We start from the raw sequence: 26,537 nt of genomic DNA, 5'->3' as shown, positions 1-26,537 counted from the left end.
GAAAAATGTAGGAATATTCAAGCATTTTGAGGATTGTTGGATACAGAGTCTCAGTTGATATTCATGCCAAAGTGTCATCATGCACTCTGTTAGAGTAGGGCATGTGGTAGCCAAGGAAAGCTCACAGGGGTCCACTGTATCTGTGGACCCACCCATTGGTCATTTCCCCAGATCCCAATTTATAATTGTAATAGATATACTTGGGAGTCAGCACAACCCCCTCCTTGGGCCCTTGGTCTATAGAATAAGAGCTTTCTAGTGGGAAAGGCCAAGTGGAAACCTGTGAAACTACCTCATCTCCCACCCCTGTTTCAAGATAGTAAATTAAAAAAGAAATCATAGCCCAATAGGAATGGTTGAAATTAGTACCACCTTTAAAATCCATTAAAGGATGCAAGAATGATGATTCCCATGGGTCTCCATTTAATTCAGCAACCTGGACACAGCAAAAACAACACATATCCTGAAGTATTACAGTGGATTACTGCAAACATAGCCAGGCATTAGACCCAAAGGCAGATGTGGTATCTTTGCTAGAACAGATTAACATGGCATCATGTATATAGTATGTACCCATTGGTTTGGCAAACACATTCTTTTCCATCCTCAGGAAGAGAGGAAAAGAAAGAGATTTTATTTACTTAACAACAGGATACATTACAGGTTTGCTCTAGGGCTGTGTTAACACTTCTTCCCTCTGTCCAAACATATTCTGAAGAGATGTAGACGATCTGGATATCCACACAGAATACAACATTTGTTCATGATGTTGATAACATCATGTTAACGCAACCAGATGAGCAAAAAGCCCAGATGTTAGTTGGAGGCTTTGTTAAGAAGTATGTGCTCCAGAGAGCTGGAGATAAACCCTGTGAAGATTCTGGGTCTGCCACATCAGAAAAAATGGCATGATGAGAATCACCCCTCCTCCCCCAATAAATAGCAACTTATTGAAACTTGTACTTCTCAGCATGAAGAAGGAAGCAAAATGCCTGGTGTACCTCTTTGGGTTCTAGAGGCAGCAGATTCCATACCTGGGAACCCTATCTGGGAATACCAGTCTGGTTCATATACCAGATGATATGAAAAGCTGCCAGCTTTGGATGGGTTCTAACTTTGACCGCTACCTGTGCGCTTTGGACAGCTCATGCCAAGGGACCAGCAGGTAAGAAAATGAATCACCATCTTGGTAGGAGTAGATAAGGATGCTGTTACACAAGAGAAGGAGGAATATATTTAGCAACCAGCTGATACATTGGGTATCTTTTAGTACTCCTATACCAAACTTTGACAATTAATAGACAAGTGCAATTACTCTGGTCTGAGAAGGTCGTGGTAACCAGGGAAGGAATTAGACCCCACAGGAATGAAGATCTGGTTCACATCACCAGGGAAGTCTCCAAGACCACCAGAGATGCTAGCTGAGAATGAGGGGGATTTATAACAGAGTAGAGAAAGGAGATAATAAGGATCGGTTATAACACTGAGATCAGCTCCAATTGCGGGGACTGTAGTTTTTTGGACTAATTTTTCTTCCTAAGTTTTCCCCAGGAATAGAGGCCCTCTGGAATGCTAGAAAAGCTGCTCTCAGAATCTATATGATATAGTGGATCTGAGCAGTGAAAGGATTGGACAGTGGTGAATTCTGTAATGTTCTGCCCAGATCTCTGTTTAGTAATGAAGGACGTACTCCCCAAACTTCTAGGAGTGCTGTTGGAAGACAGCCTTCAGCTATAAGCCTCTACTCGGGTATCACATCTCTGAAAGACCTGCCTCACACCAAAGCACACTTCTTTCCAGGGAAGCTTGAGTCCAATCAGGCTTGATCAGACAGAGGGAATAAAGTCCTGGCACCCTTGCGGTAACTGGGGGCCACTCTGAAGGACCCTCCCAGCTCCCAAGCTCTTCAAGGGGTCATCCTAGATCTTTTTTGAGACTGTGTCTACAGCTCAACATCTCCTACCCAATCCCATTTTCCTCCCCTCCCTTCTGCAGGTTTTGGTTCCAAGAGTCCTCCCTAATAAATATCTTGCGTGTTAATTGCTATTTGAGTGTCTGCCTCTCAGAGACCCCAAACTGTATCAAACATTGTATACTGATAATATAACTGAAACTATAGCTATCATGAATTTTTATATGTATAAATTTATAAAATAAGTGCTGATAAAATTACAAGAAGAAATATAGAAATACATAATACTTGAGTAAAGATTTTAACACATTTTGGAAACTGATAGATCAAGAAGTTAATATTTGTAATGATGCAAAAGATTTGAATAACATAGTTCTCTCTCACATAACATATGCAGTGCAATGTCATGTAACATATATAACATAACACAAGATAACATAGCTGTATTCTTATATCCAAAGAGTAGGAAGCATATATGATTTTTAAGCATTTTAGAAAGGTGATCATACATGAGTTTACAAAAGGTCTCAAAAACTTCCAAATAATTATCATACAAAATGTTTTACCTTACTACAGCACAATAAAATGACTACAATTGGGCTTTCCCAAACATTTGTTAGAAAAATAATCATCTATTGTAAAAAAAATTGAATCTGTGATTTAAAAAAAAAAATTCTCACTACAGAATCAAAAAAAGACATCAGGTTCATACAATTTTATGCAGAAATTTTACTAGAAGTTGTAACCTATAATCTTCTTATACAATCTGTTTCAGTGAATGGGCAAAGAGAACAGACTACTTATCATGTGATATCAAAATTAGGCAGAGTATAAAAAATGATATTTATTGTCCAATATCACTATGACACAGATGAACAAATCATGTTAACATGTTAGCAAATCCAAAATTGTGCTTAGAGTACGTCATGATAAAACAGAGTGTATCCCAAGGATACATAGATGCATCGACATTAGAGATAAGTAACATAGGTAAACAAATAAATAGAAAATATATTCATGTAATTCAACACATTAACAGAAAAAAGGAAAAAAAATGTGAGCCTCTTAATGGATGTAGAAAAATATTGTATAAAAGTCAAAACCTATTCATAAATTAAGGGAAAAAAAACAATACATGAACAATAGAAACTTCCTTAACCTAACCCATAGCAAGTGCCACCCTTTAGGGTCAGATTTTAGAAGCATTCACATTAAACTCGAGACAAGAAACTGTTCACTAAAACCACATTTATAGAGTAATTGCTGGAAGCTCTAGCCAATTCAAAGATGCAATAAAAGAATTAAATGATATAATTATTGGAAAGAAAGAGGCACAATTGTTATTTGCAGATGATTTCATTGTTTGCACACAAAACACGAAAGAATCCACAGAAAAACCTGTCAGAATAAAAAAGTTTGAGAAGTTTGTTGGAAATAAGAACAATACACAACAATGATTATAACATGAGATTTTATTTAACAGTAATTGGAAATTAGAAAATGCTATTTTAAAAAGATACCATTCACAATTGCATTCAAATTTACATGGTATCTAAAAAAAAAAATCTAACAAATAGTATGTAATACTTTTATAGAAGAAAATTATAAAACCATACAAGGTCAAAAAAATTTTGTTTATTCATACACAAGCTCAATATTATGAACACAGACTATAAATTATTCCCCAAATTGACCTACGAACTTAATGTAATTCCAATAAAAATCCCAATAGATTTTCTTTCACGAAATTTGATAAACTTATTTTAAAATCCCTGTGTAGGAGTAAATGTTCAGGAATAGGCAGGATAATTACAAGAAGAATAGGAGAATTTGCTCTCCTGGATATCAAGAATTATTTTAGAGCTATAGTTATTAAAAAGTGTAACATTTTGCAGGGTTAAAAATGGATTAATTAGACAGACTGGAGAGCTTAGAAATAGACCTTGGCTTATATGGGAACTTGATTTATGATAAAGGTGGCTTCAAAAATTGGAACTTACTGGAATAATTGGCTTTCTGTATGGAAAGAAAGAGAATTAGAGCATTACCTTTATATAAAAATAAATTCCAATATTTTAAAGGCCTAAATTTGTTAAAGATAGTTTTAAAATATAATACAAGAGGACAACTTTATGATCCTGTGAAGAAAAATATGTTTACCTACATGGAAAATTGATCAATTAACATTAAAATTTAAAATACTTGAATGACAAAAGTTAACAAAGCCAAAAGACAAAGATTTTTGCAACATACATAACAAAGAATTTATCCAGACTATATAAAGAACATTTTCCCATCTGTAAGATAATAATAGCTAACATTTATTATGCATTTACTATATGCCAGGATCTATTCTAACTGGTTAGCATGTATTAACTATCTTAACCACTATAATAATCCTATGAAATACTGTTTTTATCTCCATTTTACAGATGAAGAAACTGAGCCACAGAGAGGTTAAGTAACACATCCAAGTACAAACAACTATTAGTGACAAATTTGGAACTGAAACTCATGCCGATCAGCTCCAGAGTGCTTGCTGCTAACCAGTATGTAGAATTGTGTCCCTCCTCCTCAAAAGAAAAAAAAAAAAAAAAGAGAAATAATCCAGTTGAACAGCAAGCAAAAGATATGAACAGGTTATTCATGGACGAGGAGCTGGAATTGCCAGTAAAGATGAAAATATGCCCAACTTCACTAATCAGAGAAATGCAATTTAAAACCTTAATGATATTTCTCACCCAATGGATTGGCAAAATTTTTAAAAGTCTGAGAATACCAAATGGTCACCAGATTTGACAAAATAGGAATTCACACATCCTGCCGGAGGGAGTGTGAACTGGCACAGAAACTTTGGAGAGCAAGCTGGCAATGTCTAGTAAAGTTGACACTAGAGGTACCTGCTGACCCAGGAAGTTCACTTCTAGGTGTAGTCACATACATATATGATGATGTTCAATGCATTTTTTAAAATAAACAAACAATTGGAAAGAGTTTAAATTAAGGGGAAAATAAATTGAGGTATATTAATAGGATGTAATGCCATTTAGCAACTAAAGTTAATGAATTAAATTTGTATCAACTTGGATGAGTCTCTAATATTGCACCATTGAGTGAAAGGAGTATTATGTAGCACATATAGATATGTAGAATATAATACCATTTATATAAGTTTTCAGGACATAAAAAAACTGTGTGTTGTTTATGGTACATACATATGTATTCAAAGTACAAATATGTGAAGGGCAGAGTTCAAATTAACTTCATGATAGTGGCTGCTTTGGAGAGGAAGGGAGGTGAATGGGATTGCAGAGGCATACACAGAAGATTTAGTCATATCTTTAATATTTTATTATAAAGAGATATATGATACACTTATGAAATTTACTAATTCTGGTGTTGGGTGCATGGGTTTTTGGTTGATTACTCTGTACTTTTCTGTATATTTTTAATATTAAAAACAGGGAAAAAAAAAGAATGAGAAAGTTGGTTGAGATATGATCCTTGCTCACGGAGAACTCATCTCTATTCATCCTGGCAAAGAGTTCTGCAACTAAGCTGTGTGCTTTTAAGTAGTAAAGACAGACAAGAAGAGTGCCTCCTGTCTACCAAGCTTGTATTCTATCCTCCTGGGTTCTGCTCTTGCCTGCAGTTGGGAGGTAAATTGGACCTGAAGCAAGACTCAGTGGTCACCTAAGCCCCTCATAGAACAGATAAGGAAACCGAGATCTATAATGGGAGAACTGGCCTAAGATTAGTATATAGAGGTAATGTATACATAGCTAATAAGTGATAGAGAACTTAGATGAAAACCTAGACCTCAGGACTTAGAAAACAGATTGAGACACGGATTGGAGAGCAGCAAGCCAAATTAGCTCCATAAATAGGTTTTGTTTGATCCATATGTTGTTTATTTTTTTTTAAAGAAATGAGAATATTATTATAAACTGTGTGTATAGTTAGCTACAACCCCCCTGACTCCCTATTTCCTTATGTGGGCACTTTATTTATTGATGTTACCTACCTGGCCTTTTAATATATTTGCATTTGTGATCCTCATCATAGAATCTTTAACTTGAAAGGGACATTGGAGAAAGTCACCTAGCTCTCAATTAGTAATTTCCTCAACAGCATCCCTGCCAAGTGTGAGGCCCCTTTGCTGGAACACTTCAGCCATAGGAAGTTTATCAACTCTCAACATAGCCCAGCTAATTTTTGGACAGCTCTGACTCAGAAAATTCTGCCTTTTATGGAGTCAAAATATACTTGCTTGTGACATCCCACTCATTATTTCCAGCCCAGCCCTCTAAAGTGCGTGAAATAAGTCTAACTGCTCTTCTGCAAATATTTGAAGACAGCGCTCACTGTTAAACTACATTGTTTCTTCTTCAGGATAAACACTGTGGATTCTTCTGACTCTTGTAGAGTTGCTTGGTTTTCCTACTCTTTGCTAACCCTGAATGTGCTCCAGCTCCTCACTACTGGAAGGCGAGGGAGAGAGAGACTGCTCATGGTGATCACCGTCAATGCTCCTCAAACTTAACGCTGCTTAAACTATCCAGCTGTTTACAACCAGAAGAGGAGCATGGCTTCACTCCTACCTACTTCTCCAGCCTTTTCTCCACTTTCCCCATTTTCCCCTATCCTTTCTTTTGCCTACACCCTTTGTCATAGTCACACATTGTTTTCACTCCAACAACAATAAACTTTTTGGAGTTCCCTAAACCAATTGTGCTAATTTACATCACTATGTCATTTCATATCCTGTTCCTTCCACGTGGAATGTTTCATTAATGGTTTCCCTGTGGGAACGCCTATTTATTCTTCAAAACCCAGCTTTAATGTCACTGTCTATGTGAGGCTTTTCTACGTCTTCAACCTTTTCCTTTTCCTCTTTCACACTCCGGTCTAAGTTAATCACTCTCTCCTGCATGCTGCGTCCCCACTTTATACACACGTCTATTCTTGCATATCTCTCACTATGTTACAATTTTTTGTTTGCATTTCTGTCTCTCTCTTTTGTATTATAATCTCTTGAAGGGACAGTACCTTACTCCTTTTTATGCCTGCAACACTAAGCACAGGGACTGGCATGTAATAGATGCTCAATAAATACTTGTTGAGTTGAAAGCATGTCTGAGACCACTGGATGTACGGCATAGATATGGTCTGTCTTAAGGACAGCTTGGGTTTTCTCCATGTCTCAATTGGAATTGGGTTGCTTGAGAAGAAGAACCACATTTTATTTTTCTTGCTCTTCTAGCACCAAGCGCAACTTCCATCAGTCACTCAGATGATTGTCTAAATGAATAAAGATGATTCAGACGTATGTGTGCTGTGAGCTTTCACTAAAATACAGACTTCTTTTTGGCTCTTCATTGTAGAAAAGGAAAAAATCTATATACATATAAAGATTAAATTTATATTCATACATATATGCACAGAAATATCTATATACAGCTACCACTATATATACATATAAATAAAAGAGTATTGCCTTCGCACATCCAGGCATATATACATCTTCTGAATTGCAAAGTCACTCCAGATTATTTGAAGTCCTGTACAATGTGTCTAGCCTCCCAGGCAAAGTTTCTTGTTAATTTCCTCTGCCTCCATGAATGTATGATTTATTTAACGAAACTTTCATGCAGCAAATTAAACAACATTGGTTCACCCAGAGGGATGGTTCCCCAACATCACAGAATTGACAGACCCAGTTACAAAGGTTTACACGAGAGCAGTGGTCCAACTCAGAATCCCACGCACAACAGTGTCTTCTGGCCTATTCCCACTAGATACACTCTGGTGTCTAATTAGCCCAGGGGGGAATAAGGAAAAAAATAAAAACAAAAACAAAACCGTAGTCCTAACAATGCTTGTGGTTGTCAATTTTTTTTATTTTTGTTTTTCTCCTTTGTCCTCAGTTTCCATCACTTCACAAGGATGTACCTAGAAACTAATATAATTAACTGGATCTTTTTCTTCCTCTTTTTTTTTTCTTCTCTTCTTTTTCTCTCTGTCTCTCTCCCTTTCTTTCTTTTAAAAGGAAAAATCTGTACTTTTGTTGTTTAATCAGAGAATATCAAACATTTAGCCATCTGTTTCAAAAATTTATATATAGAGAAAGACCTTGAGCCATTTCAGTCTGAACCTCTGGGAACCTATCCAAGAGAGATGAGAAATGTACCATACCTGATCTTCGCTCTGCTCCTTTGCAATCCCAACCCAAATTAAAGAAATCATAAAATAAGTTGTAAAGTAAGGAATGTATAAATTATTAAATACCAACAACTAACATTTTTATCCAGCTTGCAAATACATATCATCCTAAAGCAAGGCCCATTTTTGACCAGCAGAAGATAGATTTATTTGATAAATTCTGATAGTATTTTAGCTTTTCTTCCCATTTTTTCCTGGGGCTCAGCATCTCAGGAGATATTCTGTGTTGGGAGGTTCACTTTTGGCACATATCACATCTCAGTTCATGATTGGACATACTTTTAAAAAGCTATATGCATTCATTTATACGATCAACATATATTGAAAGCTTACTTTGAGAACATAAACATGAATGGTATAGTCCTACCCTTAGTAGTATTCCAGTTAACTGTTGCTTCATAATGGGCCACTCCAAAGCTTTGTGCAGTTTTCTATTTTGCTCACAGATTCCATGGATCAGGAATTCAGAGGGCATGGAGGGATGGCTTGACTCTACTCCACTATGTCTGTGACCTCGGCTGACAAAACTCAAGACAAGGGATGACCAGATGGCTGATGGCTGACATACCCTGAAGGTGTATTTGGCAGTAGATTCTGTCAGTTGGCTGGGACCTCAGCTGGGGCTGTTGGCCAGTGTTCATGTGGCCTTTTCACGTGCCTGGGCTTTCTCACTACATGGTAGTCTCGTGGTAGCTGAACTTCTAATATGACTTCAAAGGAGAACGTCCTAGCTATAAGCAGAAGTTGTGTCACCTTTTCTGACTTTTTCATAGAGATCAGGCAGCATCACTTCCACTGCATTCTGTTGGTTACAGGCAAGTCACAAGCCCAAACAGATTCTTGGGAAGTGAACACAGACTCCATTTCTTAATGGAAGGTGTGTCGAGGTCAAATTGTACAGGAACATGTATGATGGGCGATATTTTTGTGGCTGTCTTAGAAAATGCAGCCTGCCACAGGTAGCTTATATTAGTTCAGTGGGGAAGTTAGATATATAAACAAGTCAATGCGAGAAAGATCATAGAGCTAGCATAGAAGAACGTGTTGAGCACAGTAAAATACCTGGTCAATAATATCTGGATAAAATGAGGGGGCCAGGAAAAGCTTCAGGAAAGAGGTGAATCTTAAGGTTAATAGATTAGACATAGAGTGGTACACATTTTGGTGGAAGTTGTTAGATTTTGGGTTTTGGAGAGATAACTTACATAAAATATTCTTTTACTAGTAACACATATGTTTAACACATCGTAGGTTAAAAAAATAAACAAAATACTAGAAAGCCCTGTACTTTCCAGTGCCTTTCAAAATCCCTTTGCTAGCTGGAGAATGAGCTTGAGATGGGCTGACAGCACCTGCAAAATGGTTACTGCTCTAGGGCTGCAGCAAGCAAAGGGCAGGATGAGAAATTACAACGCGCCAGGCCACGCAATCATGACAACTGGTGACCTGTGTAGACGTTCCAGAAGCTGTGAAGAGCCAGCAGGAGAATGCCGGCCACCAGGACTTACACTGTTTTAAGGTACATCTTCAGTCCCACTTAGCAGATGGTCCCCCTAGGAGTCGCCTGACCCAAGTTGCCATAAGCTTGGTGTGTTGTCTGCTCCCCCCAGGTCTTGAGACTTGATGAAAACTATGGATTTGTCGGGGCTTCGGGGATTGGTCCCCAAGGGATTCAACCACTTTATGACTTTATTTAACGGTAAGGTCAATCTTTGCAGCTTTGAGGTGGTACAAAAGCAATAAAAGACGGGCCAATGTTCCTAGACAGGAGAGAGGCAGAGCATATGTGCATGAATGTCCCCCAAAGCAAATAGGAAAACCTTCTCCGTGTTTTATTTACTTTGTGTTATTAAAGGAGCATCACCATTCCATCCGTGCTGAGCCAGAGCTTCTAATTCAGTGGAAATGAAATTCCAACCCAGTGTGTGCTTAATTTCCCCAGCACAGTAAATTCATTCCTCTCTTTGTCTCTGTCTCATCTCCCCCTTTGTAGTGAAGAAATGTACAGGGCTGCAGTGCTATCTGACAGTGGGAAACCATTCTGGCAGTTTCTGAGTGATGTTTGAAGAAATGAATTGAGGGACTTGCCTGGGGTGGCGGCACAAGACACATCACGCTTTTATGGTCACTGCTGGGTTTGCGATTTGCCATGTACTGCTTATCTATGCATATTCTTTTCTGTTCCAAAACATAAAGAAAAACATACCCAACCAGACATTTCCCAGCTTATCACTCCATATCAACCCAGGAGCAGCACAGGTTTTCAATTTCCCCATTTGCGAATGCAGTTAAAAGTTGGCAGGGGCTGCTGTGTGGGGAGAAAATGAACAGTGGTGCAGACTGGCCACTGAGGATAGAGATGGCGCCCACAAGGGTGAGGTGGGAGGTGGGGGAAAGGATCTGGAGGTCATCTCACCCATATTCGATGTCTGGAAGCTCTGGCTACTCATTTCGGCACTTCGTTTTACTCTCTTTGCTTCTGAGCCTGTGCCCATGTTATTTCCCTCTACTTGGAATGCTCTGTCCAGTTCCTCCATTACACCCTATCTTCCTTCATCTTTCTAACTCCAACTTGTCCTTCAAGTTTCAATTTTGATGTTACCTTTTACAGGAAGACTTCTCTTCCTTTTCAGTACTTGGTTTGGCCCCTCCCTCATTGTGCTCTCTTAGTCTCTGAACTTATTTTCAATAAAGCTTTCTCCTGTGATATTATAATTTCCTTTTTTTAAAAAAATTATTTGATTTCCCACTTAGACTGAGAGGCACTTGAGAGTAGGAAACCTATTTTCTTGGCTATTCTATTTCTATGCACCTAGTAAAATGCCTACCTCATTGTAGGAGCTCAAACAAAATTATGGATTAGGAAGGTAAAGAGATTAAAGCCAGAAGATACAGGGAAATATGTGGTCAGAGTTAAAGTCCAAATGGATAGGTGAAAGGTTGAAAAAAGGAAAGAGATTTTATACCAACTGGATTTGAAAAAAGAGAGTACAGTGTCAGTAATGGTAAAATCTTGGTGAAATTATTACATACATTCAAATGACAGTAGTGCTACATTAGTAGGATATTTTTAGAAAGTAATACCTCAGTGTGAATCAAAAACTCCAAAATATATATACCAAATTGACTCTGTAATCCTACTTCTGGGAATATAACTTAAGTAAATAATCTTAAAGAATGAAAACATTATATACATGAAGATAATCCATTATAGCATTATTTACAATAGTGAGAAATTGGAAACGATTTGAACAGTGTAGAAATGGTTAAATAATGACAATATCATGCAATATAATACTATGTAAGGCAGTGATTAAAATGATAAATATGAGGTTTATTTTTCAACATAGAAAATATTTATTATATAATTTTAGGTTAAGCAATGAAATTCTACCTGTGCCATGGTTTAAATTACATAAAATTATGTTTTTGAATGGACAAGTTCTGAATAGAAATAAATGAAAATAGCTGTATTTACTGGAGTGATTGGATTTGTGTTTTTTAGCTTTCTTTTGTGTAAAGCTTCTTTAGTGTTATAATGCTACATGCATGACTTTAAAATAATTTTTAAAGGAAAGCTCTTGAGGAAGCTACTGAGAATCGAATCATAAGGTCTGGCAAATTCTTCCTTCAAAGCACCTGCCTGGGATTTGTTCCAGATAATCTTGACTAATGAATATAAAGTCTCATTTTTCTCTTCTCAACTTGGAAACCTCAAGATTAAATCAGAAAGGTCCAGTATCATGATGTTTGAGTGATTTTGCTTCAATTCTCACCTTCTAGTTAGGCCAACTGCTGGTTAGGAGTTCATCTCCCAGTTGTCAAGCGACTGTTGGTTCAACTACAAGAATCTGCAGGTTTTCAAAGGCAATTATTACATGACGAGTCCTAGTTTGGATCAGTTACAGGGCCATATTGCATTTCTTTCTATTTGTCCACAAGGCTATTTTTGAGCACAGACCTGCGCCTTTTCTAAACCTCCATCAAGGGAAGAAAGCATCAGAGACACTTTCGTCTACGTTCATTTGTTGAAGGACAATCTGACCAAGAGCCTGAAGGGCAACTTGGGATGGCAGAAAGGTGGTATCTTTAGAGGTAGACAGATTTCAACTTATTTAGGAATAGGACTGAGGGCAAGTTAGGCAATCCTTCTGGGTCTTGCTCTCCTCATCTGAAAAATTTGGAAACTAACACCTACCTTATTTTTATCAAGAGTCTATGAGAAAATGTGTGTAACACACTCAGCCCAATACCTGCCACATAGGACCCTCTTCTTCAGTTAACAAACACTTATTGAGCACTTACCACGGCACATTTCCTGGGCTAACTGGAAATGTATATAGCATTGATGCTTGGTTAACTAAGCCAGCAGACCACCTCATACAGAAGGCTTTGTGTTCATGACAAAGTTGGAATCTCTCTTCAGGGCTGAATGGCAGCCAAAAGGCAAGCAAATGCCATCCTGACCCTTCAGGGGACTATTGTGGAGCAGTGGGTGAGGACCATATGACATATCAGGGAATAGGGATTCAGATACCCTATCTGTTAATCCAGGGAGCAATTCAGCACTTACAGAGGTAAAACGTGGAGTTCACAAAATACAGACAATTAAACCAATGTCTCATTGACCTAACTTTGTCCCCATTCTGGGACTCTTCTCTTTTTAGTGGTATCTCTTGTTCTGGTCAGAAGCAGAAATGGAGCAAAAGATCACTTTTCTCTCCAAGTCTCTTCCTACTGTGTAGATAATAAAGATATTTTGTTGATCGCCAAGCAATCTCGTGAGAGTGCAATGGAAGGTCAAGGAACTCTAGTTCTGACCTCCCCCCACCCCCTCAGATTCTCTGTGTAGAATCTGGGGCAAATAATTGAAGATTTCTGAGTCTCTGAATCTTCATGTCTTTAAACTGTTTTAATAATTCTACCAGATTCCTATCCATAAATAATTCCACAAGGAAGAAGCTAGAAAAAAACTGTCACAGGGAACCTGGTGAGCTTGGAGAAAGGAGGATGCTACTGAATCTGTAATCCAGCACGTCTGGGAACCAGGATGGTCTGCACGTTTATGCTGTACTCCATCCTGGACTTCATTCATGCATACTAAACACATTTATTTTGTCAGTAAAATTTGGTGTGTGACCACCACTTCAAACCCAGCACTCTCATTTTCCAAGCTTCTTCTCCCATGAAAAAAATCAGTTCCTTCTCCAACTTACTGTCTAAGGAGGGTACTTAAATCTCTGGAGCCACTGTCTACTCGTTTTGCTTGATAGCCAATTTTTTGAAATGTCTCTGGGGCCTCTTTTCCATTCCCTCAGCGTCCACCCTACACAAGGTCTCACCGGCCTTTTCAGGATTTCCCTGACAGACCCTACAATCTGCATTTTCCTATCTGCAAATCACAGCCCCAGAATCTTCCTTAATGCTTATCCTATCCTGGTTCTCTTCTGCTATAAAAACTCAGGTCACTCTCTATTTCCTCCTGCATCAAGTCTAATTTCCTCTCCCTGCCTTTAAGGATCCCTGCAACCCCTCCACCTCAGCCTCTTCCCAGTCCGACCACACTTTTGCTCCCTCTGCTCACCTAGCATCCCTTCTCCTCTTTGCAGAGTAATTTTTCTCTTGTCCCGAAGGACTTCTTGGTCTAGTTCATCACAGTGCCCCAGAACCATCTCTCAGACCTGAGCGGCTTTCTTTCCATTTCTTTCTTTTCATGTTGCTGGTTCCAGGGACTCAGCCTGCATTCCTCTCATCTTTTAAGGACATCACCTTCTCGCAGAAAACTAAAGAGTCAGACAGCATTTTGTAGAGGCGTGCTCTCTGATCCGTAACTTCCCTATCCTTTCTGCGATTATTTCTTTGTTATGATTTCTGAAAGTAATGTGCACAAATCTCCTTCTTTAGTCGTGCTGATAGAGCCATAAAATCAACTCTCCTGACAACTTGGAAAAATTAATCTTCTTTATTTTGTCTATAACACCTGCAGTGTTCCTCTCAAGCCTCCAATTTGCAGAACAGGAAGAAAAATTAATTTTATTCAGTCTATCTGGACTGAACATGGCCTAGGAAAGCTGAATCTCAAGCCTGCAGCTCCCTGACCAAACTTTCCACCCTGTCGGATTGGCTGTGATCTTGATCATTACAGGAGCAGGTAGGAAAACAGGGAACAGGGGCAGAGGTCCCTGATGTCCCCTTTCCCCACTTTATCCTCATGGTCTGATGTATCTGTGCATTCCAAGCCTAAATTCAGAAAGAAGAAACATAGAGATGCACACGGTCATCCTGCTTCCCTCTTCCTTCCCCTTCCCCATGTCTTTCCACATTCAGAGGTCCCATGGGGCTGACTTTGTACTTTTCTTTGGACATTTATACCTTTTATGGATGTTCAGCATCTTTGAATGGAATTTTTTTTTCTCTGTATTTCCCAACCACCTTCCCCAAAGTAGAAGCCAGAACTTCATTGGTTTTCCGGTCTCCCCTGCATCTACAGCAGGCCCAGGACCTAGGTTTGGTATTGGACGCGCCGCCATGCAAGACCTGGATTTGGGAGAAAGAGTGTGGGAAAGAAGGTGCTCTGTGCCATGTGTTTCCTGGGGAGGATGGTGGAGCACAGTAGATGGAGACTGAGCTCACAGAGGTCTTAGGTGCACACACCCAGTGTGTGGCAGTCAGATCACTCTTATGAGCATTCCGATGGTATATTTTACAAATTGTTCCTGAAGATGATGCTTCTGAGCTTCATTCTTTGGCTTTTACTGAAATTCCATGAGCTATCTAATACTCTTTAACAGTTCTTTAAATTATACAACCAGAGTGTATTCACTCTGATATACTGATATACCACTTTTCCGTCTTCATACACACAGACCTTCTTGCCTGGACTTTTGATCCTTGATATATGCTCACAGCTTAAAACATCGTGTTTTCAAGCTTTGTCTTGCTCATGGAATCAGGTTCCCACCCTCTCCTACCATGTGATCATAATCTCCAAATAGTTTTGGAGGTAGAAGTTTGCAAAGAGAAAATACTTTGAGAATAATATTAAAATGTATCAATCTAATATTTATAAAACTATAATGTCATCAAATATGCTTTCTTGGAAAGCTATGTTTAATCTTTTCCTCCTTGAAGTTCCCATTTCTCTGGGAATTGCCTGAAGAATTCCTTGGCACAGTAAGTCATGTCCTGGAGTCTACAGGGCCATTTGCATGTCTGAGGAATGTTAGACTGGAAGAAAGCTCTTCCTCCACTGGGGCATTTCTTCATATCTTCCCTTGCACCATGTTCTTCCTTGTCTCTACATTTTTGCTTCTGTTGGTCCCCCTGTTAGGAAATTCCAAGCATGCCTCTGATGATGGTTTCCAAACCACCTGTTCTTCACAGAGATGGTATAGTACCACACTCCCTTGCAGCTTCTCTTGGTGACTAATTTCCATTGACTTTCCTCTGTTTTACACTCATTTAGCATTTAGAGTTGGTGTCACACAGTTTAGCACCTAATCATTGCAATATGTATCACACCCTGGCAGAAATAAACCTTAAAAGAAAATACTCCAAGAAGTAGTTTCTCTAGTTTTGCCCAATCCAGAATTCAGAATCTTAATTATTATAGATAGAAAGAGTCAATTCAGCCAATTGTCATACATTATAATAAAAACGACATGAGGGAGTTTGATTCTTCATCTCAGAACTCCAGACTTGTATATCTCTACTCAGATGTCTAATTGGCATCTTAAACACAAGATGCCCAATACTGCTTTTTCCTCCCAAACCTGCTCATCATGTAGTCTTCTTCATCTTAGTAAATGGCAACTTCATCCTTTTAGTATCTCTGAGCCTTGGGCTCATCCTTTCCTCCTCTCTTTCTCTCCCAACCATATCCAATCTACTTGTAAATCCTTTAGGCTCAACCTCTAACTATATCTAGAATGCAATCACTTTTCATCAACTTTGCAGCTACCATCATCATTTGGGATTATTATTTGGGATTATAATAGCCCCTAACTGGCCTCCCCTATTCTACTCTTGTCCTCTGCACACAATCACAGCATACTCTCAACACAATTCTCAGAATGAAACTTAGAATAGACGTCAGATTATGGCACTCCTCTCTTCAAAAGCCTCTGTTGGTTTCCCATGTCACTCAGAGTAAAAGGCAAAGTTCTTTCAATGGCTAAAAAGAACTTATATGATTGAGCTCATTGTTCTCTTTCTGACCTCATCCCACCACCCACTCCGCCACCCTGGCTTAACACCATGGCCACAATAGTATCTCTGCTCTTCCTCAACTAAAGAAAGACTTCTGCCCCCTCAGAGTGCTTGTTTTTTCTGGTCCTTTTGCTTTGAATGCTTCCCACCTAGATTTCCAGATAACCACTTCTTCACCTCCTTTGGAGTTTGCACTAATGTCACCATATGAGACCTTCACAAACCAAGGTCTTTAGCCCAATAACCATCTAGCTTTCACTGGCCCTCTCTTCTCTGACTTTCTCCACTGCACTTATCATTATCTGACATACCTCATAAATGCTGGGTGATTTATTTGCAGTCTGTCTCCTCTCGTTAGAATGCAAAGTCCAGGAGAGCAGAGACAGGAGTAATTCCCGGGAACACAGCTACTCAATTAATAGTTCTGAAATGAAGGGATAAATAAAAGAAAGAAGTAATAGGACCAAGTATCAATTAAGAATGGCTGAACCTGTACTCTACTATACTCTAGCGTGAAATCATAGAGAGTTTTTTATACAGTTAACTTACACATAAATTTTAAAAAACTATAAAAGCTATAATGTGTAATTTTAATAATAACTCCTAGTCCTTTCTCACTAAGCAAATTAACTTGAGAATTTTCCACTGATGTGGCCAAGAGAAGAGTCTCAGATTTGGACAGATTGGATGCTTCTTCTTGTTCTGTCCTGGGTACACGCTTTTTTTTTTTTTTTTTTTTAATTTTTCTCTCTTTGTGTCCCAATGAAAATTGTTCTGGTACATCTGGGACTGTGACAGCTGATGCCTTCCTTTGAGGCCCCTTATTACAAAGTCCTGTCTTTGTAATAAGACATAGTTTATTGGCTTACATAGTTGGTTTTCATAAATTTTTATGGAAGCTTTATATTTCCCCAGCAAGCTCTGCAAAGGGCTTGCTGCCTGCTCTGTGTGGTCCCCTAGGAATGAGCTCTCTCTCTCTCTTTCTGTCATCTGTGTACATTTTTATTTGCACACTGTGGTCCCCTGACACAACTTCTGTATTCTCCGTACCCTTCTCTGGTACTCTAGAGGGAAGGTGAAAGTTTTATTTTGCTCCCTTTAGTGAGAATAGTCATTTGCTTCTAAATTCCAAGCTGAAAAAGTTTCTCCTATGTAGCATCATCAAATATCTCCCTGTCTGCTGAAGCTGCAGACCATTGCTATGGGCTAAACTCCATCACAGTCCTGTGGGCTAAAAGAGAATGATATACAGTTTGGTGGTAATCTTGCTACCTAACTAGATTATAGGTTCCTTACAGAATTGGAAGCAATTATCTCTGTTTTCTCCATAAAACATAACAGAGTTCTGGGTACATCATCAGTTCTTAATAAATACTTAATTGATTTGTTCATTCATTTGGTCAGGTCATTATTCATTCAACAAATATTTGTGGGCCCACCATGCACCAGGCACTCTCCTATGTACTAGGGAAACAGCATTCAAAAAAACACACTTGGGGCATCCAGCCTGGTGGCATAGTGGTTAAGTTCACATGCTCCACTTCGGTGGCCTGGGGTTCACGAGTTTAGATCCCAAGCACAGACTGATGCATTGCTCATAAAGCCATGCTGTGACAGCATCCCACATATAAAAATAGCGGAAGATTGGCATAGATGCCAGCTAAGCAACAGCCTTCTTCAAGCAAAAAGAGGCAGACTGGCAACAGATGTTAGCTCAGGGCCAATCTTCCTCAACAGCAGCAAAATAAACAAAAACAAAAAACAAAATACCCCTTAACTTGAATCTCTGCTGTCATGGAGTTTACATTCCAGTGGAGGGAGGCAGACAAGAGTGAATATGTAATTTATCAAATGGTGATAAGTGCTAAGAAGAAAACTGGAGTTATAGTAACAGAGAGTCGTTGGGAAGGGGGGCTGATATTTTAAATACAGCATTAAAAGAGCCCACTGATGACATATGAGGAGAGACTTGAGGAGCTTGGAGTGCAAGCAATGAGGTTATTTGAGGTAAAGAGTGTTCTAGGCAGATAGAGTGACAAATGCATGGTCCTTAAGCAGACATATGCTTCTTAAATCCAAGGAAAATCCTGGAAGCTATTATGGCTAGAGTGGAATAAGTAAGGTGGAGAGTATGAGGAGATAAGGTCAGTGAGGGGAGAGGGGAAAACAGACATGATGCCATTGAAGGAACTTTGTATTTTATTCTTGGGAAACTAGGAAGACATTGGAAGTTTTCAACAGAGGAGTGATTTGACTAACTTATATTTTAAAACAATCATTCTCAATACTCTATGGAGAATAAACCAGAAAGCATAGGGCAGGGGCAGAGAAATTAGTTAATAAGCTATTATAATAATCCCAGCAAGAGGTAGTATAGCTTGGACCAGGGTGGTAGCTGTGGAGATGGTGAAAAGTTATTGGATTCTGAATGTATGCTGAAAATAGAGCTTACCGTATTTATCAACGGATCGGGGTGGGATATAAAATAATGAGTAGAGTCAAACACGACTCCAAGTTTTTTGGCCTGAGCCAAAATGATTGGTGATTATAGGATGACTGTGCAATTATAGGAATCATTCAGTAATGAGAGAAAATTTCATGATATACGAGGGAGATGAGAGAATTGCTGGTGACACATCGTTGACTAGATGAGAGGGATGGGGTCTAGTGCATGAGGGAAAGCTTAGCAAGCACACAGACAATCCACCCATAAAAAAAGAAAAGCAGGCTAAACATTCAGTGGCAGATGTAGGTAGGTGGTGGGAAAGCTTTTCTGATTACTTCTACATACCATCTTAGTTAAATGGGAAGCAATGTCATCAGTTGAAGGTGATAAGTAGGGAGGTGATAACGGAAGTTTGAGGAGAGAGGAAAAATTATGAAGCCGTCACTTAGAAAAGTGGGAGAATGAAAGGTCTTGGGAAATATCGTCTGGCAAAGCCAAGGGCTTACTTGAGGCTGTGAATTTATTCAGCAAAATTGTGTTTTTCTCTAGACTTATTTAAATGTTTAGATGGGAATTTCGCTGGGTGACTGTGGTCAAGAGAAAAATAGATTAAAAAAAGTCAAGTGTGTTGAAATTGTATACAAGGGAATGATTATAACTATTCATCATGAATTTTATGCCCATGTAAGGAAAGTGATGATATGAGAGGCATGAGGGACATTGAAAATGTTGTGGGATCGATAGGTTGTTGGGTGAAGTTTGTCAAGTTTGGGAGGAAGAATAGTTGCAGTTGTGGCAAGAGGGGATGGTAAGACAATAGGATACTTAAAATTGTTATTAATAAGAAGATACAGTTATTGGTAATGACAGGGTCTAGAGAAAGACCATGGGATTGGGTGGCTGAGACATTGGAGGAGAATAAGTCATGGAACTGATTAAAAATCATCTTCAGGCATGTTAAAATCATGACAGGAATTGTACTGGGGAGAGTATCAGTAAACCAGGGGCTAAACTCAACAAGGAATGAGGAGGGCTAATCTATTCTGAGAACTACGGATGAAAAGTAGGAGTAGAAGATGATATAATTTGACAGCATGTGCATCAAAGCTAGAGAGGGGGAAGAGGGAGTTAGGTAGGTGGAAGGCCTAAAAGTCTGGAAGTGTCAACAAGAAGAATGGATGATAGATAGCCTGTCTAGAGGTAGTGTCTCCAGTGGTATGGGGGCCTAGAGTTTTCTAGAATTTTCTAAGTTAAATCACTTGAGAGGGCTGCAGGGAAGGCAGTCTCTTCAGGCAAGAGCCAGTAAAAAGTAAAAAGCAAGAGTTCAAAGAAGAGATGGAGTATATAGAGGCTTTTGTTGATGACTCCAGAAGCATTTTAGAATATATTTATTGCCTCAGAAACTTTATTGAAATTTTGCTGGTCATTGTGTTGTAGATATGCTTAAGCGGCAGTTAATAGAGAACTCCAAATAGCCGAGTTTACTGTTTTATTATTTTGACAGTTCTGGGCCCTTGTCACATAAAGAACAATGTAAACACCAGACCTTCTCTCTACATAACAATGGGAATGGTCTTTCGGTTTTCATTCTAGAAGCAAGATCAGACTTTTCCCCAGAGCATCAAGGCACGGGGAACCTTGTCTTTTCCCCTGGACTGGGGCCTCAAGCCGAGATGAAAAACAATCAACTTTCAATTTCCTGTGCTTGTTTGCTTTCTTCCCAGAATACACAGAAAAGGCATTTAAGCAAACTTTTGGGTTAAATTTTCAAGGACATCTTTCCATTTCTGCCGGCAAAGGATTTGGAAGCCAATTGCTCCTGGGTCCCAGGAGCCCATTTTTATTATTTAAATGTGGGTGTCTTCACAGGAAAACAGCCTCAAATATCAACCCAAGCCCCTCAACCCACCACCATTTGCTAAATGAAGCAAAACACTGTAATAGTCTTAATGATGTGAATTTATCTCTTAACTGTTGTTTTGAGATCACAACAAATCATTAAAATCATTAAGTCTTCCAGATAAATTAGAGTACAGATCTTCCAGAGTGCATGGCCTATGTAGTTTGTTCCATAACACCCTTCCCCCAGCCCTGCACTCCCACCCACCCGCTTCAGATTTCTTCCATGCAGAAAGAACTGGTTTAATATATTCAAAGTCACACTTTTAAACAGCTTTGTTACCTCCCTCCATGCTCATTCCTCTCCCGTACCCCAGAGCTACTTCCCTAAGAAATGTAGGCAGCAGACAGCTAAGCTAAGGGGTTTCAATCAATGCTGACTCGGATCCGCACAACCAAGTGTAACAGAGGTGGGGAAGCATCCAGTGGAGTTTTGGCTCTCCCAGAACTCCTGTGTAAGCAAGAGCTCTCACCAGTCGCCTTCCACTGGATCTAGCAAAGATGGAGGATGTGTCAACAGATGCCACGCTCAGAAGGTAGACAGAGTAGAGTTGGGATTCACTCTGTTTCTTGTAAGGTCTGTCACTTACTCTCTTCCCAGACCATTCAGTCCTACAAAAATGGAGGTAAGGAAGTATGTCCTCTGTCTCTGGCCCAGACAGGGTAGGGGCAGAAAGAACATAGATCATGTGGGTATTGAGGAAATGGATGGGCCTCTCAGACGTATATATGTTGGAGAAGTTCATGCCCATTCTTCTAGAAGATCGTTATGGAAATAGTATGATGTAGTACTCTAGGAACTTGAGGACATCCATTTATACACCCCTCCTCTAGGAAGAAAGAACGGAGGGATATGGACTGTGCCGTGAAGAGCAGGTTTAATGAATCCGGTGCTTGATAAGGTTAGTGAATTAAAAAGGATTTAGGACAATTGGTAGACTCAGCTGGATGAGGTGATTCGCGCTTACCTTACACTAACTGTGGAACTAAGTTACTGTTAGAGAGTAACACATAGCTCAGCTGCTCAGGCACCAGGAGATGTCCAATTAGTATTGGTTGTATGTGTAACACTATGTGTAACCATCTCCCTTGGGAGGCCTAGGGTTTTCTAAGTTAAACCCACTTTACAAAGAGGTTAATTTTTTATCTAGTCACCGGTGTGCCTTCTGTATAGTTGGAGCCTGTAGATCTGTTACAAAACTGGCTGCCACAACTTTCTCAGAATCCAATAGTTTGAATTCAGGTGCCAAAGTTATGTTTGAAATCTAAGTGTGTGATTTACTCTCAGGATTGGTGAGTTACTTTGCTGGGGAGGCCCTGCCCTGGCCAACTCTAAACTCTACACTCGTGGTTCTGTTTAGGATGATAGACTCCTCAACATGTGCTTAGTAAGGATAGTGAATTAGAAGGAGTGCCAACAAAGAGAAAAACTGGCCCACTGGAACGATGAGAAACTCGCAACTTGCTTCCATGGTTGAAAGTTTTATCAGTTTCTTCTCCAATGGGCTTCCAGGAGAACTGGAGTGGGTACTAAAGCTTCCTTATGTTTTAATTATATTCTGTGAATCCAAGTGTGTGTGAGTAAAAGTCCATTTATCTCTAAATACAAGAACCTACTCTAAGCTCTATCTTTGTTACGAGAAAATTAGTCTTTTATCAGGCTAATTCAAGGGCCAAGTGAAGGACTACAGAATATAAAATCAGTGACCTTTTGTAGACAGGCAAAGTCAGGAGGATGAGAGGCTGTGAGCTGGGCAAAAGGAATATGTCTGCCCTGAACTGCTGCTTGTAGGAGAGAAAAGCATAGGTGAGTGTCAAGGAAACAGATTCCCTCATCACAGCAGTTCATACCTGGCCTCAGAGAGATTTGTGTGGGCTCGGCACACACATATGAGGGCATTTCTCCGGGTAACCGGGAGCTCTTGCGTCAGCCTCATCTTCTCTGTGGACAAGTATCACACAATCTGGCCCTGCTGCCTCCCTCCAGACCTCAGACTGTCTCGTTTGTGCTTTTCTCAGTCCAGTTTCTTGTGAGAAAGGGAACTGAGGGCCAGAGCTGTCATATCCAAGGGTGAGAGCCCGGAGTGGCTCTTCTGTGCGGCTGCTCCAAGCCTGCTCCTCCACACCCACTCCTGTCTCAGTCCCTTCCCATTTGCTAAGTGAGTCTGAGCAGTCTCTGTCGCCTTCACCTCTGTGCTGTGACTCTGGAGGAGCCATGAGTGGCAGCTGGTGGGCGCTGTTTACAGCCCAGTTTTTACCCCGGGGCTCTCACATAACCTGGGTGTGCTGCTCTCCGGGGGTCAGAGCAGGAATCCTACAGCAGCTGTTCTCCTCGCTCCAGTGCCTCCACTGTGCAGCCTAGGATTAGTGCATGCCTCACTCCACCCCACCAATCCCAGACTGTGATAAAGGAAACATCTGTGGGAGGGTAAACGATGTGTACGTAATGCTCCACCGGCTATTCCCTGCTTCCTCCTCTCACCAATGCTGTGAAGGATTATGATCTGCATTTTACAGCTCAGGAAACCGAGGCAGAAAGAGGTTAAATGACTTATACAAGGTCATAGAGCAAATAAGAGGCAGCATTGAGATCTAAACTCAGACTCATCCTGTTCCAGCTACGGGGATTTGCCACCACCACGCGTGGCGTGGGTAAGCCTGTTAAGATGAAGAGCAAATTGTCCAGGATGCTGGCTGACCTCTAAGGACAACCTGGACAAATAGTAGTGCCAACTCTCCCAGACATATGCACACACACACACGCATCTTGCACACTCTCTCGCACACATGCACACACTCACGTACACACACTCACACATCCTGCCCTGCCTGTATTGTTCAGTCGTGCCATTACTGAGGAGATTACTCAGCACCCAGGCTCACATTTACATATTCATTGCCCCTCTGCGACTCTTCTCTCCTTAAGAAGTGCAGGGCACCGAGCGTATTGTAATGATACAACTCAATCAAGGAATTATTCAGCTGACAGCTATGACTTCGGTTATTACATTTTTTTCCATGTTTTTTTGTTTGTTTTGGACAACAAAAGCAGGACAGGCCATCAGACCTGGTCCAGATTCTAAAATGTGGATTGTTGTCCCAGCGGGGGTGTGTCTGCCTCCATGCTGAGTCCATCCTGCATTGAGGTAATTTATTTATGCTTAGCACAGTGCTTGGCACATAGTGAGAGCTTATTCAATGCTTCTATCAGAAGAATCTTTTCAAAACACAACTTTCATTATATCACTCTCCTGGTAAAAAATTATAAAGGCTCTCTGTCTCTTGTCCCAAGGCCATGTCCACAGCCTCTATTTCACCCCTTCACAAACCCAGGAAAGATGTGACATCTTCATTTCCACCTCCTTATCTTCCTCGACGGGACTCCTCTGGCTGGAATCCCTCTCTGCTCCTCCTCCAAGACTAGAAGTTCAAGTCCCAACTCCCCCTGGCAGCTTTCCCTCACCGTTCCAGCCCTCTGGGACTTTTCCCCTGAGTAAAACTACTAGGTACTTACTATCTGAATAACTCTAGTCATGTAATCACATTCCATCTTATTTTGTTACTACCTTCCTGGGTAACGTCTTAAGCGTTGTAAACGCATCAGGTACCAAGATCGTATAATAAATACTTTCTCTATTACTCAGAGTGCTAGCCTGGTGTTAGGAATATAATAAGGATTTAAAAATATTTGAATTAAATTAAATTAAAATTCTATTCTAGTCAGAGTTTATACATATTATTTATCAATCTTGAATGTACAAACCCTTTGTAGAGAAAAGAATTTCTCATAAACACCCAATGTTTATTTTTATGATGTCACTTAAGCATATAAACATAAAAATAAGTTTAAAGTCCTAATAAAAGCTTAAGGTTCTTAAATCACTGTGAAACCCAGATGAATTCATAAAATTAAATATAAATAATAGTATGAGCACTGTAAATTTCAAATTAAGAGTATAAGTTTATTGTGAGGTAGAATGTTTGCCAAATCACATCGCAGATATTGAACCCCCATGATCCAAGTTCCTTTGAGTTTGTCATGATTCATTTCTTTTCTTTTTTTTCTTTCTTTCTTTCTTTTTTTTTTGAGGAAGATTGGCCCTGCACTAACATCTGCTCCAATTTTCCTCTTTTTTTTTCTTTTTTCTCCCCAAAGCCCCAGTACATAGCTGTGTATCATCGTTGTAGAGTTGTAGCTCTTCTATATTGGACGCCACCTCAGCATGGCTTGATGAGCAGTGAGTAGGTCCACCCAGGATCTGAACCAGCAAACCCTGGGCCACTGAAGCTAAACACGTGAACTTAACCATTATGCAGCCACCAGGCCAGCCCCATGATTCATTTCTTATATCACTCTCCCCTGTTTCTTACACAATACAGCAGAATCTTCATGCTTGCAGTTTAGTGTCAGGTCATTGGGGCCTTAGTTGGCAAAATGCCATCACTATTATTAAGGCTGTTCTTTTCTCCCTATCTGAAACAGAGTCACGATGTGCTGAAATTATTTCACAATATTTGGGTTTATGTGGTCATCCAGAAGATCCAGATATATTTTTTTAGGATTATCTTTGAAATTAGAAGTCTAAATTAAAATATTCTATAAAAAAACTTTTGGACTATCAAGACTCTCTGTATAAGGAGAACAGATTGGTGGTTACCAGAGGGGAAGAGGGTGGGGGGACGGCAAAAGGGGTAAAGGGGCACATGTGTATGGTGACCGACGGAAACTAGACTTGGTGGTGTACACGATGCAGTCTATACAAAAGCCGAAATATAATGATGTACACCTGAAATCTACACAATGTTATAAACCAATGTGACCTCAATAAAAATAATTTAAAGTAAATAAATAAACAAGTAAAAATGCTCCAACAAAAGTCAAAAAAAAAAAAAAGAATCCATCCGTAGATCCCTGGTTGAGTAACACCGTCAATACACTAATGGAAGCAGAAATATTTAAAGCAGAAAAAGTGGAATTGTTTTTCTTTCTTTTCTGTGGAAGACTGTTGGCCAGAGATGCATCATTTTATTTTTTCTATTACTAAATTTATTATTTAGCAGTTATTACTAAAAGTTCCTTTTTTCTTACATAAAAACAACACATTGATCATAGAAAATCTAAAAGCCCATTTATAAGTTTCTTCTAGAAAAGTAACTAAGACTCCTAGAATTCCACCCTCCAGAGGTAACTACTGATGGCCCATTTAATTGCAATATCTCTCCTTCTATTGTTACTAATATCAACAGCGTCAGCAATGAACACATATTGATTACCATATGCTTGCTAGAACAAAACTTCAACTGAGTACATTTGAAGACCTAATTGCCTTTATTAAATGATTCATGAATCTGGCAGCTTTCCGGTAGCATTCCATCTAGCAAATAGAAAGGAGCTCCGAAGAGCTACAGAAAAGGCAAGGTTTTTAAAGGCAGAGAAGGATTGGGACAAGGAAGTCATAAACAAAAAAAAAAAAGAATTATTTCAGGCAAGGGGGACAAAAGAGTCTGTTAGGCAGATTATCTCACTGGTGCTGACTAGGAAATTCCAGACTGACCAGTTAAGATTACATTTCTGGGGGAGGTTGAAACTGTGGTTAGGTCAGGTATTAAGTCTAGGTTTGCTGACGTGGAGCTTAGCACAAGTGATTTCATTTTGGGCCTGTTGTTTCTTTTAATACAGCTTATATTCAAAGCCTTGTACATATATTAGTTCATTTACTCTGCATAACAACCTTGCGGTGTAGGTACTATTAGTATTTCTATTTCACAGATAATGAACTCAGGCCTAAAGAGTTTAACTTTCAAACACATAATTAGTAAGTTGTAGAACAGGATTCTAATTGAGGCAAA

The sequence above is a fragment of the Diceros bicornis genome, chromosome 4 (assembly GCF_020826845.1).
Source record: "Diceros bicornis minor isolate mBicDic1 chromosome 4, mDicBic1.mat.cur, whole genome shotgun sequence".
Lineage (NCBI taxonomy): Eukaryota > Metazoa > Chordata > Mammalia > Perissodactyla > Rhinocerotidae > Diceros > Diceros bicornis.
Note: the sequence above shows the minus strand (reverse complement) of the source record.